The 17,306-nt window shown below is 41.0% G+C and overlaps 1 protein-coding gene across 5 annotated transcripts in view; it reads left to right on the forward strand.

Annotated features, from left to right (window-relative positions):
* Window positions 1-17,306, forward strand: part of GRM5 (glutamate metabotropic receptor 5) — a 485,303-nt gene that overhangs the window by 432,185 nt on the left and 35,812 nt on the right. The window lies entirely within an intron of this gene.

A 17,306-nucleotide genomic window follows, 5' to 3' on the forward strand; every position in this document is an offset into this window, starting at 1 on the left:
AAAGAGACAAGAGAATAAAGTAGCTTTGAATATAATCTTTCTAAACAACCAGCCAGTCTCCCACTTTCTCTGTTGCCCACAGTTCCATCCCATCTACCCAACCAAGTTCAGTACCACAGGTTTTGTTAACGGGCAGTTACCATCTGAAAAGAATCTGAAGTCAACAGTCAATGATTTCCCCCCATGTGAGGGACTACCTTATATGATAAATGTCCCCTAAGGTACTTCAAAAGGCAATGAGAACACCTTATCAGTGGCTTGGGAACAAATTTGAAGGTGTTAAAAAAAAAAAAAGGCTACATAAGTTATTTGGTTGGGAATAAGAATCTCCTCTCTTTAATAAATACTTAATCTGATGGGGAAAATAAAATAAAGGGGAGGGGGGGTGAAGGGGAAGGCAGGTGGAAAACATGCCAGCAGGTTTGAGATATGGAAGGCCTTCTGTGTATAGAACATGACATCTCCAGGATTTATTGAAGAAATAGAAGACAGTTATCCCTGAGGTTTACAATTTAGTTGACTACCTTGCACCAGGTACATGGAAATATATGAGAGGCATCCAGGAATTAGAAAAGAATTGAAAGTGGTAAGGATACATGTTAATAATTCATCCTTTTGATGTACAAAGGAGCTACTCAGGGTATCATCTGCTAACTCTACAGAGATTTGACAAGTTTCCTGAAATCTAGATAAATAAATGCAAGATAAATGGCTATATAGTATTGCTTCAACAATTCTTTTAACTATCATTTAGCCTACATAAAAAGTTCTATTTTCTATAAGCTCTAATCCCTCAAAGCCTGAGTTGTGGTAATGGTAAAGATTCTGTGTCTGCTGAGGGTGGAAAAGGACTCACAAGATACATGGCCCAATTCATTTGCATTATTAACATATATTCTTGCCACTTTCAATTCTTTTCTAATTCCTGGATGCCTCTCATATATTTCCATGCAACTTGTGCAAGGTAGTCAACTAAATTGTAAACCTTGGGGAAAATTATGTCTTCTATTTCTTCAATAAATCCTGTAGATGTCATGTTCTATACACAGAAGGCCTTCCATATCTCAAACCTGCTGGCATGTTTTCCATCTACCTTCCTGACTTCTCTCTAAAACATTCATTTTCAGAAATTTCTGCAAGATCAGTCTATTTTGTCAAACTTAATTTATCAGCCTTTCATTAAACTCTTTCTGTAAATAAGTCTTGCTTGGCATCCTGAGAAAACAGTTTGCTAAAGGGAAAAAATTGTGAGTGTGCCTAAGTACCCCCAAAACTCTCTAGGGCGTGCTCCTTAGAGAGACAGCATGGAGCAGTGGTGAAGAACACTAGCTTTGCAGCCAGGTTCTCCTGAGTTTGAGCTGAGACTTAATCTCTTCATCTTCCAAATTCAAATCATATCACCTACTTCATAAAATTGTAAAGAGAGAAAGGAATGATGTGGGTAAAGTCCAAGCACACAGTAGATACTCTATTAAAGGTAGCAGGATGCAGAACTAGACAGCACTGGGATTGAATCCTGGCAGCATCACTTGCTAGCTGTGTGACATAACTGTAGGCCAATCACTTAACTTCTCTGTGCCTCAGTTTCCTCCTCTGATAAATGGAGATGATGAAATACATACTTCATCCAGTGGTTATGAGACTAAATGGGTTCATATGTGTAAAGTCGATGCCATACTTGCTCCCCCTTTTAAGCTACAATCCTAAGAAATAAATTAGATACAAACTAAAATTCCTTTATCTATGCCTCACATGAGCTCTCAAATTAAGTATTTCTTCTTTGTGATCCAAACTCAGATGTTCATAATACTAGCATAATAATTATCACATTGTAGAATATGACTGGTTATGCATGGATTTACCTCCCTGTTTAGTTTATGGTTTTATAAAGGCCAGTGTGGATTGCATTGCCTATCTCATTGGAGCTTAAATGATGGCAAACTAGTAAACTTCTAACACTTTCACATTTTATTCTAAATTACCCCCATGACTTATGCTTCTCTGGCTTGAATTTTGCAATATGTCAGTGAGCCAATTTATTGGGACCCAGGGTACTATGTAAATTTGAACAAAGTACTTCAGTTCATTTCTTCCATTGTAAAATGGTAGATAAGTAATCCTGTTGTGAGGAGTAAATGAAGTGATATGTGTTAAATTCTTATTATCAGCACATAGAAAGTACTCAATAAATGGTAGGTAACTCTTTTAGAAATGTGTCCAGTTGCAGGAAAGATTAAGCCAGATTTTCAGAGGCCTATGTAATTTCTTTGGTTTCATTTTCCTCATACCACAAGAAATATGCAGGTAAACTGTTCCTAGTATTCCTCCGAGGCTCAGTGATTCCAGAGCTAACATCTCTGCTATTCTGTTCACCTTCTGTTAAAGGTTGCATGCTGACTGTCATGGCTCTATGCATTGCATCCTTTTGTTAGGGAAAAAAAGTCTTCTTAGAGTCCCATAAAAATTGCCTTTATGTTTCATGGACAAAATCATCTTCTATAGCTATCCCTAGCTGCATGAGTATAAGAAAGTGTGCTTTTAGCTTTTATATCATGCATAATGGAAACTGAAAGGGAGAAGGGAATAGTATTAAGTGCTGTTGGATAAACCAGTAAATAGTGTCTACCATGGAAAGTGGCAGTACATAATAGTAATAGTAGTGGTAGTAATAGAATTGTCTCGTGGTTACAAAATATTGAAAGTAGAAGCAATAATCATTCCCATTTTTCAAATGAGGAGTTGGAGGTCCAGCATGGTGAGAAGACTTGCCCATAGACTAGTCAGTTATGCAGCTCTTTTTATATGAGGCCTCAGCTTTTCGGCATTTGAGCTGAACATTTCCCAGAATGTATTCTTCAGAAAGCTATTCTCACAAACTGCTCCATTAAAAAAAACCCACAAATAAATAAAAAACCTTATTTGGTTAAACCAATTAAAAAAATAAAAACTCTGACTACTCTACCCTTTTATTGGAAATAAACACTGAGAAGTCTTCAAGTATGGAAACTAATCAGTCATCTATTAATTTTTTCGATCTTTTCCCAAGCTTTGGAACACATTACTATTTTTTTTCAGCAACTCTATTAACATTCCAGAGAATCGATACTAAAAAGGAGACTCACTTGGAAAAAAAATCATCAGAGCCAAAAAAAGTAGACGTGTTCCTAAGGCCTGACTTGTAAATCCAATCTGCAGTGAGAAGGCTAGCAGAAAGAGCCAATTTCTACCTCCGGTCATGGAGATCACTTCTGTTTTCTGAATACCTAAGGGAAGAATAGAACTAATTCCAGCAGATCTAGCAGTTTACAGGGAAGTTAAATAGGTTCACCCGAGAACAGACAAAAGAAAAATATCCAGAGTCAGTCATTCAATTCACTGAAATAGCAAAGGGAGATTTTTATTTAAAAGGCAATGAGTCATGAGAGATTTTTTTTAATATAGAAACATACCATTTATGCCATCAATGTATAGAGGTCCCTGTGATTAACAGTTTGGTTCTAGGCACTAATTTCCAGCACATACGGTGCGGCAAAAATCATTGTCAAGCAGTTAATGCCAAGTTTCTACTTAAGGCCTTCACTTCGGCTGCAGATTGACAAACAAACACAAAACCAGTTCTGGCCTAAATAAAGCACTGAATTTGATGATTTGAAAATTCTGCTTTACAAGATTCAGAATTTCCAGGGTTGTGGGGCTGAGGTCCTTAGTGGGCCTTTCATAGCTAAATAATAACAGAGGCATATAACTCTGCATCAGAAATTTTCTCAGAAGGTAAAACCCTCCCCTGGGAATTCCGGTGGCAGAAACATTAGTGTTGTCTCCACCTTAATTTTGGAAACTGCCATTTGACACTTTTGTTTTAATTAACTAATTAACTTGGCTTTAATTAACATTGTCATGAGGGCCCACTTAGGCTGTCTGCTCAAGCAACTGCTAGTCCTTTCATACCCATAGCCCAGATTATAATTTGCCTGAAAAATTGTTTCTCTTGTGTGAATTCCAATATAACCCAACTCTGATCAGAGCTTTGATGATTTCCACTTGCTTAGATCTCATTAAGGGGTTATTAGTCTGTGTGAAGTGATGTTCCTGCCATTTCTCCCTCCTTGGAACCTTCTGCCTCTTCCTACTGTCTCTTCAGATCCTTTCTGTTTCCAAGGCCCACGTTCCTAAACCCTGTCAGATCAGGCCATCTCACAGACTTGCCCTCATCTGGACTCAACATGTATTATGTATTTCGTACATTTAGCACACATTCCTCACATCTTCTTCATCTATTATTTACTCACACTCACTGAGAACTGAGCATTGCCAGGAACTGTGCTAAGCCTCGAGGATTTGGAGGTTGTTTGGGGTATATGCGCAATATTTTCACAACTATGATTCATATCTCCCTTGGTGCCTAGCACAGTGCCTGACATATTTCAGTGCTCAGTGGTAGATTATGAATCTGATGGGCAACAGCTCTTAAGGATCACACCATCATCACAGTGAGAAGACCACTCGCTTTGTTGACTTGAGTGTCCAGATTTCATATGACAATACTTTGTTCTTAAAATATGAGAAGAAATGCATTTTTTCTAAAACCAAACCTTTTTTTTCAATGCAGTTTCCATTGAATGCCTGCTCTGTGCCAAGCACTGTTATAGATTATGGGAATGCAGAGATAACTAAAAAATCATCTTTGAGGAAACAGATAAGCTCAATAAAGTAATATAGTTATTTGATAGGAGTCTATAGGGGAACAAAGGGGCCAGAGGTAGAAGCAGTACATTCTATATGTTGGGAATTAGAAAAATCTTCCAAAGGAACCAATTTAAACAAGAGAATCTATTTAAACATTTTAATCCCTGCTTAGACATCTTCAGGGTTCTCCACTGGCTAAGATAGGACCAAGCCAAGCTTCCTCTGCCTGGCAGGAAAGGCCCCTGGTGGTATGACTCCTTGTCCCCTGGACAGCCTGGCATCTAATCACTTCCTGTCTGACTTTCCATACTGACCCATCGCAATTTTCTTGCATTCAGGCCTCTATTGAGGCATTGATAGAAGTATAATATACACCTGCTCCATCCACCCTCAACTCTCAAATGGCCAACTCATATTCACCTTCCATATCACTTCTTCTGGGAAGCCTGTCCTGACCTTCTCAGATTCCATTAAGTCTCCCTCCTTATGAACCAAGTGAGCCCTTATCCTCTGTTATAATTACCTGTTTTCTTGTAAGGCTCCCTAACACACAGGTGCATGTACTATGAATTTAGGAAGCACAGGGACCACGTCTTATTCATTTTCTGTGCCACTGGCATCCAGCACAATGCCAGGCACTGTGAACACTCGAAAATGTGGCTAAGTGACTGAATGGATGGATAAATAATGACATTTGAGCTACACTGGCATTTACCAGTGAACAGTCAAGGGCTGAAGATGGTAGATAATTATATTTATGAGCACTTGCTACAGGGCCACGCACTGCTCTAAGTCCCTTATATGTATTAACTCTGTTAATACTCAAACATCCCTCATTTTACATATGAGGAAACTGGGGCAAGTGGAGGCTAATTTGTTTGTTCAAGCCCATACAGAGAATGAGTAGAAAAGGTAGCTGGCTTCAAAGCCCATGCATGTTCCCCATTCCAGCTCTTAATACACTGTAGCCTGAACTGAGAAAAACTGGGATTAAATGGGTGTGGAGTGCGACACCGCCCCCCCCCCCCCCCCCCGCCCCGAGGAGTTTCCCTGAAAACTGCCCAGAGATCGGTGTTGCACTGTACTTTCTGATGAGGCCATTCCTTCCACTGAGCCTGATTGCATTTCCCTTTTTTGCTGCATGAATAAAATACACAGACGCATCAGATATAAAATTTAAACTTTAAGGACTGCCTGAAATTTTTCCTGTTTAGTGAATATTCTTTAAATGTCTATATAGATTTTGTTTGTGAGAAAAAGTCTGACTCATTTTTACGTCTTATAATGTTTATTATAGTTAGTATTATTATATTGTAACTAGGGATTATGAGGATTTATATTACTTTCTTGACTAATTCTTATTTATTTATTTATATGCCTGATGTCATATAAAAGCTCACAAAATAGGGCAAGGAATCCTGATGTTTCACCTTGGTCCAGTCTTTTTAAAGTAATAACGATATACTGGGTACAGTGCTGAGTTCTAGGAGTATAGAAACAAGACACAAACCCTACCCTGAGGAGCAGCTCAGAGCTTAGACCAACCCATACAGAAATCATTGATGGAGGAGAAAATGCACCGGGAAGTCAGAGGTCACCAGTGGAGATCCTGGGAAGGTTTATCCGAAGGGCTGAATCCAACGGACAATGAAGTGAGCCAGGTGGAAACCAGGGAATATGTGTTCTGGGGAACAGCATGAACAAGAGCCCAGTGGCATGGTGCGTGCAGGGAAATACAGCATGTACAGTGTGTCTGCAGGTGACAGGAGACAGGCTGGAGAAGTTGATGGAGGAGAGGCTCAGCCTGAGGAGCCGTCAGTCAACCACCTTCCATTCCAGTTCCCTCGATCTCTTTTCAGCGGTCTCTTCTCTCTGTTTAACCCACCACCCTGGCAGATATCCAATTTCCTCACAGCCATGGCCACCTCCCAACACCAACTTGATGCCTCCCACCCACCCCAACCAAAACTCTGTGTCCTCTCCCTTTCTCTGTGCTAAAGAGAGAAATCAATTTGTGCTGTTACAATAATGGTTATTTGTGACTTGCTTCCTACATTATGCTGCAAACACTTATTGGGCAACTACTTTATTACAGAGACTGTATATATATGTGTACACACACACACACACACACACACACACACACACACACACACACTAGTGGCCCTGTGCGCAAATCCATGCTTGAGCTTGCTGCCGCTTGCCTCAGCTGACCGCCCCACCCACCACCGCTGTAGCTCTCCGCTGCACGTAGCTCGCTGCCCCGCCCTCCTGGTGATCGGTCCTTACACGCCATGGCATAACGACTATTTGTATATTACCTCTTTATTATATAGGATCTTCACACAATATTTTATAACAGAAAACAGAACCTCCATCCATAGATAAGAAAAATAATAACTGAGACATATAATAAAGCCCTTTATTTGCCGCATATTTATTTGATAAATGCTAAAACCCCAATTTAGGATTCAAACCCAAGTCCATATGTCTTCAAAGCTCTTCTTCATTCTAACATTGCCTTTCTGATTCATTGGTTTTTCTCAACCATGGATCCTGCTTTGTTGTTGTTTTTCATAAACAAGTTCACTGTGAATGTATTTTTGTCTCATAAAATATTCATATTTTGATTCTGATTTTTACTCCCAGAGAAATGAACCTAAAGGTAACTTTTTTTTTTTTTTTTTTTTTTTTTTTTTTGCATAGAGGCATTTGATGTTCAAGGTGACATCATGGAACAAGGTAGCCCATCAGCCCCTCTCATGTTATGACCTGGCAGAAGTAGTGTATGCCTTGTAGCAAAGACATGGATTCCAACTTTGGCTCTGCCACTTACAAGCTGGGACCCTAAACAAAGCACTTAACTCTCAGAGCCTTAGACAATGGGACGATACTATGCATTGCAGCCGGTGTTACGTTCACAGGGTCACTGTGAGCATAACACAGAGTGCATCCCATAGTCCAGATCCATGAACTGGGAGTTTCCAATTTTCTGGTCATGGAGTCATCTCAGTTCATGTCTACCCAAAACACAGCTCCAGCAATATAATATGAAAGGTTCCATGACATCATTCTTCAGGAAAGCTACTGAGATTAAAATATCCTACTTTGGGAATCTGGCTTGAATTACTAGTCAATCATTGCCATATCTTGGGGACCCACTGCCTTTCAAATTCCCATTATATTTTTAGGTGGGAGGTTGAGAAGTTTCAGTTAAATGCTTTTTTTTAGAACTCAGGCTTTCCCAGAATTTAAGGATGACTTGGAGGCATTGGCCATTTTTTCTCATTCCCCTTGTGGCTTTGTCAGGCATTTATATCCCTTCATGAAAGAAAAAAAAAATATTTTTGACCTGATGCAAAACATATGGATCCATTTTATCCAATGCTCAGAAACTAAGTAACAAATCACTGTGGTCAGTTTTATACATAACATAATATGAAGCTCTCTTTGGTGAGGCAAGTATGTGCTACATTCACTTATGTTCAGCCAAAAAAAGGAAGCAATTGAAGGAAATCATCACTGCAACCTTCAAACTTGCTGTCTGGCCTGTTCTCAGACATCGCACAGCACAAGCCACGTGGTAGGAGCTGCCAGAAAACATGACTCCCCCTCTGCGAGTTACAGCGGCACAGCCAAAAATCACACACCATTAATGCTGCTTCCTCTAGTTTGTTATCACATGGCTTTGCGATGAAAAGAGAGACTGTGACTTGATAAAAAAAAACATGAATGTGTCCCTGACCTTGTTCTCCTAAAACAAACAATAACTGAAAAGAAATGCCTGGTGACCCTCACGAAGCTCCCAGTGAGGATAATGGTAATTACAATCAGTATTTGTTAAGCAAGTCCCAGTCCTGTGTGAGACACTATATTATATGTTTTGCATATTAGCATCTTATGAAATAACTAGAGGCCCAGTGCACAAAATTCATGCACGGGGAAGGGGGTGTCCCTCAGCCCAGCCTGCACCCTCTCCAATCTGGGACCCCTCAAGGGATGTCCGACTGCAGTCGGACATCCCTCTCACAATCCAGGACTGTTGGCTCCCAACTGCTCGCCTGCCTGCCTTCCTGATTGCTCCTAACCCCTTCTGCCTGCCAGCCTGATCACCCCCTAACCACTCCCCTGCCAGCCTGATTGATGCCTAACTGCTCCCCTACCAGCCTGTTTTCCCCTAACTGCCCTCCCCTGCAGGCCTGGTCGCCCCCAACTTCCCTCCTCTGCAGGCTTGGTCACCCCTAACTGCTCTCCCCTGCAGGCTTGATCGCCCCCAACTGCCCTCCTTTGCAGGCCTGGTCCCTCCCAACTGCCCTCCCTTGCAGCCATCTTGTGGTGGCCATCTTGTGTCCACATGGGGGCAGGATCTTTGACCACATGGGGGCAGCCATCTTGTGTGTTGGAGTGATGGTCAATCTGCATATTACTCTTTTATTAGATAGGATAGAGGCCTGGTGCACGGGTGGGGGCCAGCTGGTTTGCCCTGAAGGGTGTCCCGGATCAGGGTGGGGGTTCCCTTGGGGCGTGGGGCAGCCTGGGCAAGGGGCCTGTGGTGGTTTGCAGGCCGGCCACGCCCCCCGGCAACCCAAGTGGAGGCCCTGGTATCTGGGATTTACTTATCTTCTACAATTGAAACTTTGTAGCCTGGAGCGAAGCCAAGCCTTCTGCTTGCTCTGCTCTGTGGCAGCAGCCATTTCTGTTGGGATTTATGTATCTTCTATAATTGAAACTTTGTGGCCTTAAGCAGAGGCCTGGGCCGGCCAGGGTGTGCGGAAAGCTTGGTTTCCTCCATCACCAGGGGCAACCCTAGCCTCCTGCTCTTTCCAGCTCTGTGGCTGCCGCCATTTCTGTTTGGTTTTATGTATCTTCTATCGTTGAAACTTTGTAGCTTTGAGTGGAGGCCTAGGTCGGCAAGGGCAGGCGGAAAGCTTGGCTTCCTCCATTGCCGGGGAAACCCAAGCCTCCCTCCTGCTCTCTGTGGCCGTAGCAATCTTGGTTGGGTTTATTTGCATATTTGCTCCTGATTGGCTGGTGGGTGTGGCTTGTGAGTGTAGCAGAGTGATGGTTAATTTGCATATTACTCTTTTATTAGATAGGATGCTCTCCAATCCATCTGGACCTCAGATGCATAATCCTATCCTGACCACCACATGCCCTGAAAGACATAGGCCATTTAACTGAGGCTGAGGGAGAGGAGATTTTGGCGTTCTACATACAAAATGCCTATAAAGTGTCATGACATTCTACAAGGTTGTGACTCTGGTCATCTGTGACACACACACCCTACCAGAGATCACTGAGGGCAGAAATGTTTTTCTTATTCATCTCTAGAATGGCTTGGAGCAGGAGCTCTGTAATCACTCTTGCAGTATTGCAGAAGGTAAAAAGGAGATGGAGCCCGAATGTGCCCTCTGACTTACATTCTTCAAAGGATAACAAGGTCTCACTGTCCTACACCGTCCACCTTAACTTTCTCTAATGTTATGTCCTGGACACTTCAGTCTGGATCCCCCATGTCTTGGTCAGAAGCTGAGGAAAGCAGGACCCCTTGGGTAGAGTCAGGCATACCAGATGGTATGCTCTGACTCAGGCAGACACATTATGACATTGCAAAAATAAAATAAAAATTTAAAAGGCACAGCAAGAGCATCTGAGGGAAAAGAGGGAACTTGAGTTCAGAGTGAACTGTGGACACCTCTCTCGGGGACTTTCCAGCCACTGGGTACAGCCAACTGTGCAGCCCATTGCTGAAGAATGGGTCAGGGCAAAAGCAGGCCTCTCTCCTCCATGCACAGAGCTGGTGTCTGCCAAGACCGCAAAATGAGAACCAAATGTTCTAACCCAAATGGAGTAGCAAGCACATTCCCCTTTCATTGGTTCACTAATAAAAATACAAGAAAAAAAATTGATTTTGATATTCACTCACCCCAGCATAGTAACTTTAGGACTTGTATTCATCCAGAGGGTGTTTGAAATGTCTGAGGATGTTGAGAAAACTAAGCAAATTGACTTCAGTGAGAACTTACAGCGACACATTAGCAGGATGTGAATGTGCCTAATTGGAGCTAAGCAGCTGCACACTTCTGATGTCCTGCCTGGTTTTTTCACTTTCAAACTCCAAATCCCTGCGCCAAAGCACATGTTACCTTATTTTCCCTTGGACATTCCCAGAGGCTGTCCTTTCATTGTATCCACTGTGCAGACACTGCTCTGTGGCTGCATCTCCAGGGAGAAAAGTGCCAGACAGAGAGCAAGTTGTGGGCTGAAAGGCACAGACAGCCTTTAAACTCCAGGGCATTTCTCATCATCCTAGTGATGCTCCTGAGGAACCAGGCTGTGTGTGTCAACTGTTTACAGATTCTTCCTTTCTCCTTTCCTGGTCCCCACAACCATCGTCCCTACCCCCAGTAGTCAGGGGGCTAGGTTCCTCTCCTGGCCACTAGGTGGCAGGCTATGTTCTCTGGGCAGCTCCGGTGGGAGAGCATTTCTGCTCAAGATGCACTCAGCTTGGGTAGCAATGATAGAGGACTGTCACTATGGGCTTGTGTAGAGAGCTTGTTGCAAGCAGCCAGAGGCAAACTTTTGCAGAAAGTGTTAGCAGTACACACGCTGATTCCCAGATATACCAATTGAAGAAGATTCCTAATACAAACTTGTTGATTTTCTCATCATGACTAGTATCACATTTCCATACCTATAAAAATAGTCCTATCTAATAAAGATGGAATATGCTAATTGACCATCACACCCTCCCAAGATGGCAGTGCCCAGTCCCCTCAGCCCTGCCTCATTCAGCCAGAGTCCCCTCAGCCCCACCGGGGGGTGGCAGGTGCCGCATGCCTCATCCAGCTGGAGTCCCCCAGTCCCCTCAGCCCCACAGGGGAAGGGAGTTGGGAGCGATCGGGCTGGCAGGGGAGCGCAGTTGGGGACTATTATGCTGGCAGAGGAGCAGTTAGGCATCAATCAGGTCAGCAGCGGAGTAGTTAGGGGGCTGGCAGGCAAAGTGGTTAGGGGCAATCAGGCAGGCAGGCAGGCGAGTGGTTAAGAGTCAGCAGTCCCGGATTGTGAGAGGGTGCAGGCTGGGCTGAGGTACATCCCTACTCCCGTGCAAAAATTTTGTGCACTGGGCCTCTAGTGTGACATATAAAAGCTAGGAAGAAAATCAGCATTATGTCCTAGAACACTGAGGTTAGATTTTTTAAAAATACATTATTCTTATGCACCACAGAGGAGCCTTGCCTAAATATTCTCCCACCACTCACTTTTGCCATCAGTAATGCTTTTCAAATTTGACAGGTCATGTTTCCAGTGTCTATTATTCAAGAAACAAACCAATTACTGTTAAGATCTCCCATTTGTTGGGGATGTACCATGTACCCATGCATACTGCTTATTTAATCCAATGCATTTCTTACAATGACCCTCAGAAGGTTTATTATGTCCATTATACTAATAAGGATGCTAAAGGTTAGAGAGATAAAGTGTCTGCCAAGACTGCAAAATAAGAACCAAATGTTCTAACCCAAATGGTGTAGCAACACATTCCTCTTTAATTGGTTAACTAATAAAAATGGTGGTGAGTGGCTGAAAGAGGGTTTGAACTCAACTGTTGCAGTGAAGAAATTTAGCCCTAAACATTAAGCCTTTCTCTAAAGCTTGACCTTCTGAGTGAGAAGCCAATCTGCCCGGTCACACATTTAGTCATGCCATTTCTGGAGAAGAGCAAAGCATGGTGAAGGGACTGGGAGCCTTTTACTTCGGTGAAAATGAATGAGTCAGAGTCTGCAGTATTTTATACTTGAGTGCTCAGTGCAAGTAAGACAAAGTCGGGATCTGCCAGTGGGAGGTGGGTGAGAAAGGACACTCATGTGGGGGCAAGCAGGAACTACTACTTGATTTAAAATCAAGTTTTCAGGCACTCCAGCCAAATGCTGAAACAGGAAGAACCTACAGAAGAGCAGGTGGAGTGTAGGATGTGAAGAGGATGATCAGAATGATGATGCTGATGATGACAGCTAACATTTATAATGTGGCAAGCACTACTGTCCATGCCTCATAAACATTCATTGAATCCTCAAGAACCCCCGTGGTAGATATCCCCATTTTATAAATGAGAGAATTGAAGACAGTGAGGTTAAGCAAATTGACCAAGGAAAGATCACTGGAAATGGTTGGACCTTGAATTCTAATCCAAACAGTTTAGCTCTAGAGTCAATGGTCTCAGCTGCCAGAAATTATAAGCACCAAGTCTGTACTTGAAAGGGTAATAAAAAGTATGAAGGAATCAATGAAAGGTCAGGATTGAGAAAGACATTTGAGAAAGTGTCATCTTCGCTGTAATTTGATTTAGGTTGGATATCCTCCTGTTTAATCTCCTTGACAAACTAAATGTTTATCCATTGCCCATTTTCTTTTGTTAACCCCTGCCCTTACCACTTTCTCTGTCTGTGAGACTTAAAACCACTATCTAGACTACTTTGCTGAGTTACAAGCCAGTTAAAGAACAAAGCCAAACTGGTTGGTCATCAAAGCAAGTGTGCACAAGAAAGACATTTTGGTTTCATGGTGGAAATGTATGTGTGGCGCAGACAAGCACTACTTGAATTAAATTGGTAGAAGCAATGGGCTATATCTCCTAAAGGCAGATTCAAATTAAGTACATGGCTTCACTTTCATCGGTTATGAATTTTATGATTTATTTTTATTTCCCTTTTTCAAAGGAAAACTTTCTAAAGTTGCTGATTTAAAACTTGTGAGATAGTGAAAGGTGTCTTTTAAAAGTGGTCAGGTACAGTTGAAATTCACCAGATATTTCTTAAGCACCTACTTCATGCACATATTTAAGTCAATGTTTATAATGAATTGTATTTCACATCCTGGAAAATTTTAATATGTAAGACAGATCATTAGAGGAAAATATTATTTTAGCCAATAAATTAAATAATTATTTCAGCATCACTTCTCTAGACATTATCACTGATGGCTCTTCTTCCTCTTACATTTCCTCTCTGGATAAAAGGTACACCTTCAACCTAATTGTCCAATCTCCTGTCATTCCTAACTCTTTACTTTCCTTGACATTTCATATCCAATCAACCATTTTCTCTACATATCTTGTTATCTTTTGCATTCTCACTGATGTCACTATTGATCAGGACCCCATAACCTGCTGTTTGAACTACTGACATAATGTCCTCAATCTATATTATTGATGCATAACCATGTCCCAACAGCTGATCTTCCTACAATGCAAATCTTATCCCATCACTCAACCTTCAGATTAGTAGGTATACATACATACATTACCAAATAAATAAATAAAACTCTTTCACATCATTCACAATGCCCTTAAAGACTTGTCCCCTGAAGACTTGACTTTCTCAGCCTGAGGTCCAGCCGCAAACCTGCTCCACCAATGTCCCCATCACCAGTGCTCATTCAAACACATTATGTATCCCAACAGTACCAAACAGCATATAGTTCCCTAAATAGGCTACACCTCAGCCACTTATTTGTTTGGTATGTTCCTGACCATGTAAATTCTATTGTTTCTGCCTCTACTAATGCCCACCCTTATCTCCCTTCTGTTTACCTAGAAAACACCTTCTTACCCTTAATTCCTAACTCAAATATCATCCCTCTTTTATAAACTGCATTTCCATGAGACTTTCTGGATCTCCTCATGTAGAAATCCTCAAGTTGTTTTGCATGGTTGGTTTATGTGTTTTTCTCCCCGCTAAACTCTAAGTTTGTTGTAGACATCGCCTTCTATGTTTCCATCACCAGCAACTGACACAGTGCCTGTTTTAACAAGTTCTCTAAAAAATATGTTTTAAGTGAGTGACCAGCAAAGATTCACTTCTCTAATCTCTGGTGAAGACCTAGCTGTTCCCTTAATGGTGACTCAGCACTCAAAAATAGTTCACTTCCAAGAAAATAAGTCAATTTCAAGTCTTGTTCTACCACTGCCTGGTAATATATATTTCTGTCTCTCACTGGACATGTAGAAAGTAAATGCTAAGAAGATTTAGATCTGGTAGGTCACAGTGTTATGAATGCTATGTTTCAGGTATTTCATTTGGGAGAGAGAAATGCTTTGAAATGATTAATTAAATGGTTTGAATCTGCAATAATTGAAGTATATTTGTGGGGGGGAAGACTATGACTGGATTGTTTTGATGAATTGCATCTAAAACACTCCCTTTGTATAATTAATTTATATTCTTGAATGCTGTGATTACAGTGAATTTTAATTTGCATGTGATGTTAGTGATCTCATTTGTTACTACTTGAATTTGATTAAAATGTTATTGATTAATTGATATAAATTGTTTGGGTGGTAGGATAAAGTAAGCTTTTTTTTTTTCAAAATTCTGTATTTCTAATAATGTTCCTTTTATTTGTATTACCCCTTAAAACTGGTCTAGCTGGGGCATGCAAGTCATATGTCTTTCAGAACATAACGTTTCATACCAGAAAAAAAGTTTGCCTCAGGCATAATTCTATGAGTTAACAATTCATTTTCTTCCTTCAAGCTCCATACCCTTGGTAGAGATGGAATTCTTGAGAAAGAAATAAACAATGTAAAGATAATATCCTTTTCTCTAGCTCCTTGGCTAAAATAAATTCTCCACCTTTCCTAAGTCACTTGGCCAACTATTTCTTTGGCATCCCTCCCAATTTCCCCCAACACATACACACATATAAGAAGCAGAGAACAAATATTTCTCAAGCTCCTTCAATGTGTTCTGTGCTATTATATACAATCTGTTATTTAATTTGTACAACCTTGCAAAGTAAAGATAAACCAATTTTTATAGCTGTGAAAACCGAGACTCAGAGAGTTGAAATAATCTTTCCAAGACTGTCCACTTAGCTTGTGATTGAGTTGATTTGAACCCATGCCTGCCAGGCTTCTCTTTAAGCTCTTTGTGCTGTCGTATTATATCCTCCATTACTCCTGAGCTGCAGAAAATATTCCTGTTGGTATGAAAAGGGGAATCAGTTATAGAATTTCAACCCTCAGTAATATACTAAAGAAACTCACAGAGGAGGTAGAATTGAAAGGAAAGCTAAGTAAGAGTGTTTGATTTCTTAGGCAGGAAAAGGTAGAGCAAGTTATCTAGCAAGAGATAACTGCAGGCACAAAGGGACTGATGCAGGGGTACTTGGAGTCACCTCCAGCCTCCCAGCTATAGGTGCTCTCTAAGGTCAATCCATGGCTCCTGGCTTCTTTCTCCTGTATTCTCTTCTTTGGAGAACTCAAGCATCATTGCACTTTCAATTCTCAAGTATTCTTCCTTGAGGTCTAAATGACAACTGGATAGTTCCATCTTAATACCTGGCATCAACTCAACCTCAACTCACTCATATCAAATAAATTCTCCTGTAATGGTTTCTTTATTTCTGTATTTCTGTTTCTGAAACAAATATTATTTCCCACCCTCAAAAGGTTAGTTGTGCTTAATTGGTCCTTGTCCTCAACTTAAACATATTAAATCAGATATTACAAGTTATTGAATTATTAGATGCTACTTTAAATTGTATTTTTCAAACATTTGGGTTTCTTATCCTCATTTTTATTTCCATAACTGTTATATAAATCCAATACCTCATCTCAGTCTCTGTACATCTGAATTACTGCAATAGTGATTAAACCAAATAAATTTGACCAACTCAAAAATAGGCAGTGCTTTCTCACGCCTTACATGTTGAAAAACACTCTGACAATTCAAGGCTCTTCATAATCTCTTCAGCTTCTCTTTCTTACCTTTCCAACCTTACCTCACACTGTTCTTGAGCTTTAATCTTCTGTATAAGTCAAGCTGCCTCACCCATGGACCCCTAACATCTCTGTACATTAATGCTTCTACAAAGCATTTACTGAGCATGAAATTCATTCCCACTCATCTTACTCAATCCAGCTTATGCCATTTATAAAGCCATTATTCACTCTAGTCCACAGAAGTTCTAGACATATATATCCCATATCAATGACTTTACCATTCACTGGGATACACACACACACACACACACACACACGAGGGGGGCCTTTAAGTTATTATAATATGTGTGATATCTTACCTCTGTAATAAATTTCTCTCATACCTTCAATCATTATGAATTCTCCATAGTATATAAAAAATGTTCTTTCTTTAAAAAAAACAACACCTGCTGTAGATTTTTTACAGGACATCTTTCTAAAATGAGGAAAGCTTTATTTAGTCAAATTACAAACAAACTTCATTAGGTTAATATTCTATTGCAACAAAAGTAGTAATACACAATACATATTCATATAAATCTATAATAATAAAAGCATAACATGCTAATTAGACCGGATGTCCTTCCAGACGACCTTCCGGACCAAGCCAGGGCTGCGAGGGAAGCCCGGGTCCCAAATGCCTGCCAGCAGCCAGAGAGAAGCCCGGGTCCCGGGTCTTGGGTGCCAGAGGAAGCCCGGGTCCTTGGTGCCAGAGGGAAGCTGGTGCCGGCAGCTGGGGGAAGGAAGGCCTACTCTTGCATGAATTTCATGCATCAGGCCTCTAGTATATAAATATAGAGCTAGAGCTAGAGCTAGAGCTAGAATGAGATATATAGGGTATCCCAAAATATATATA

This window comes from Plecotus auritus, assembly GCF_963455305.1.
Source record: "Plecotus auritus genome assembly, chromosome: 9".
NCBI lineage: Eukaryota > Metazoa > Chordata > Mammalia > Chiroptera > Vespertilionidae > Plecotus > Plecotus auritus.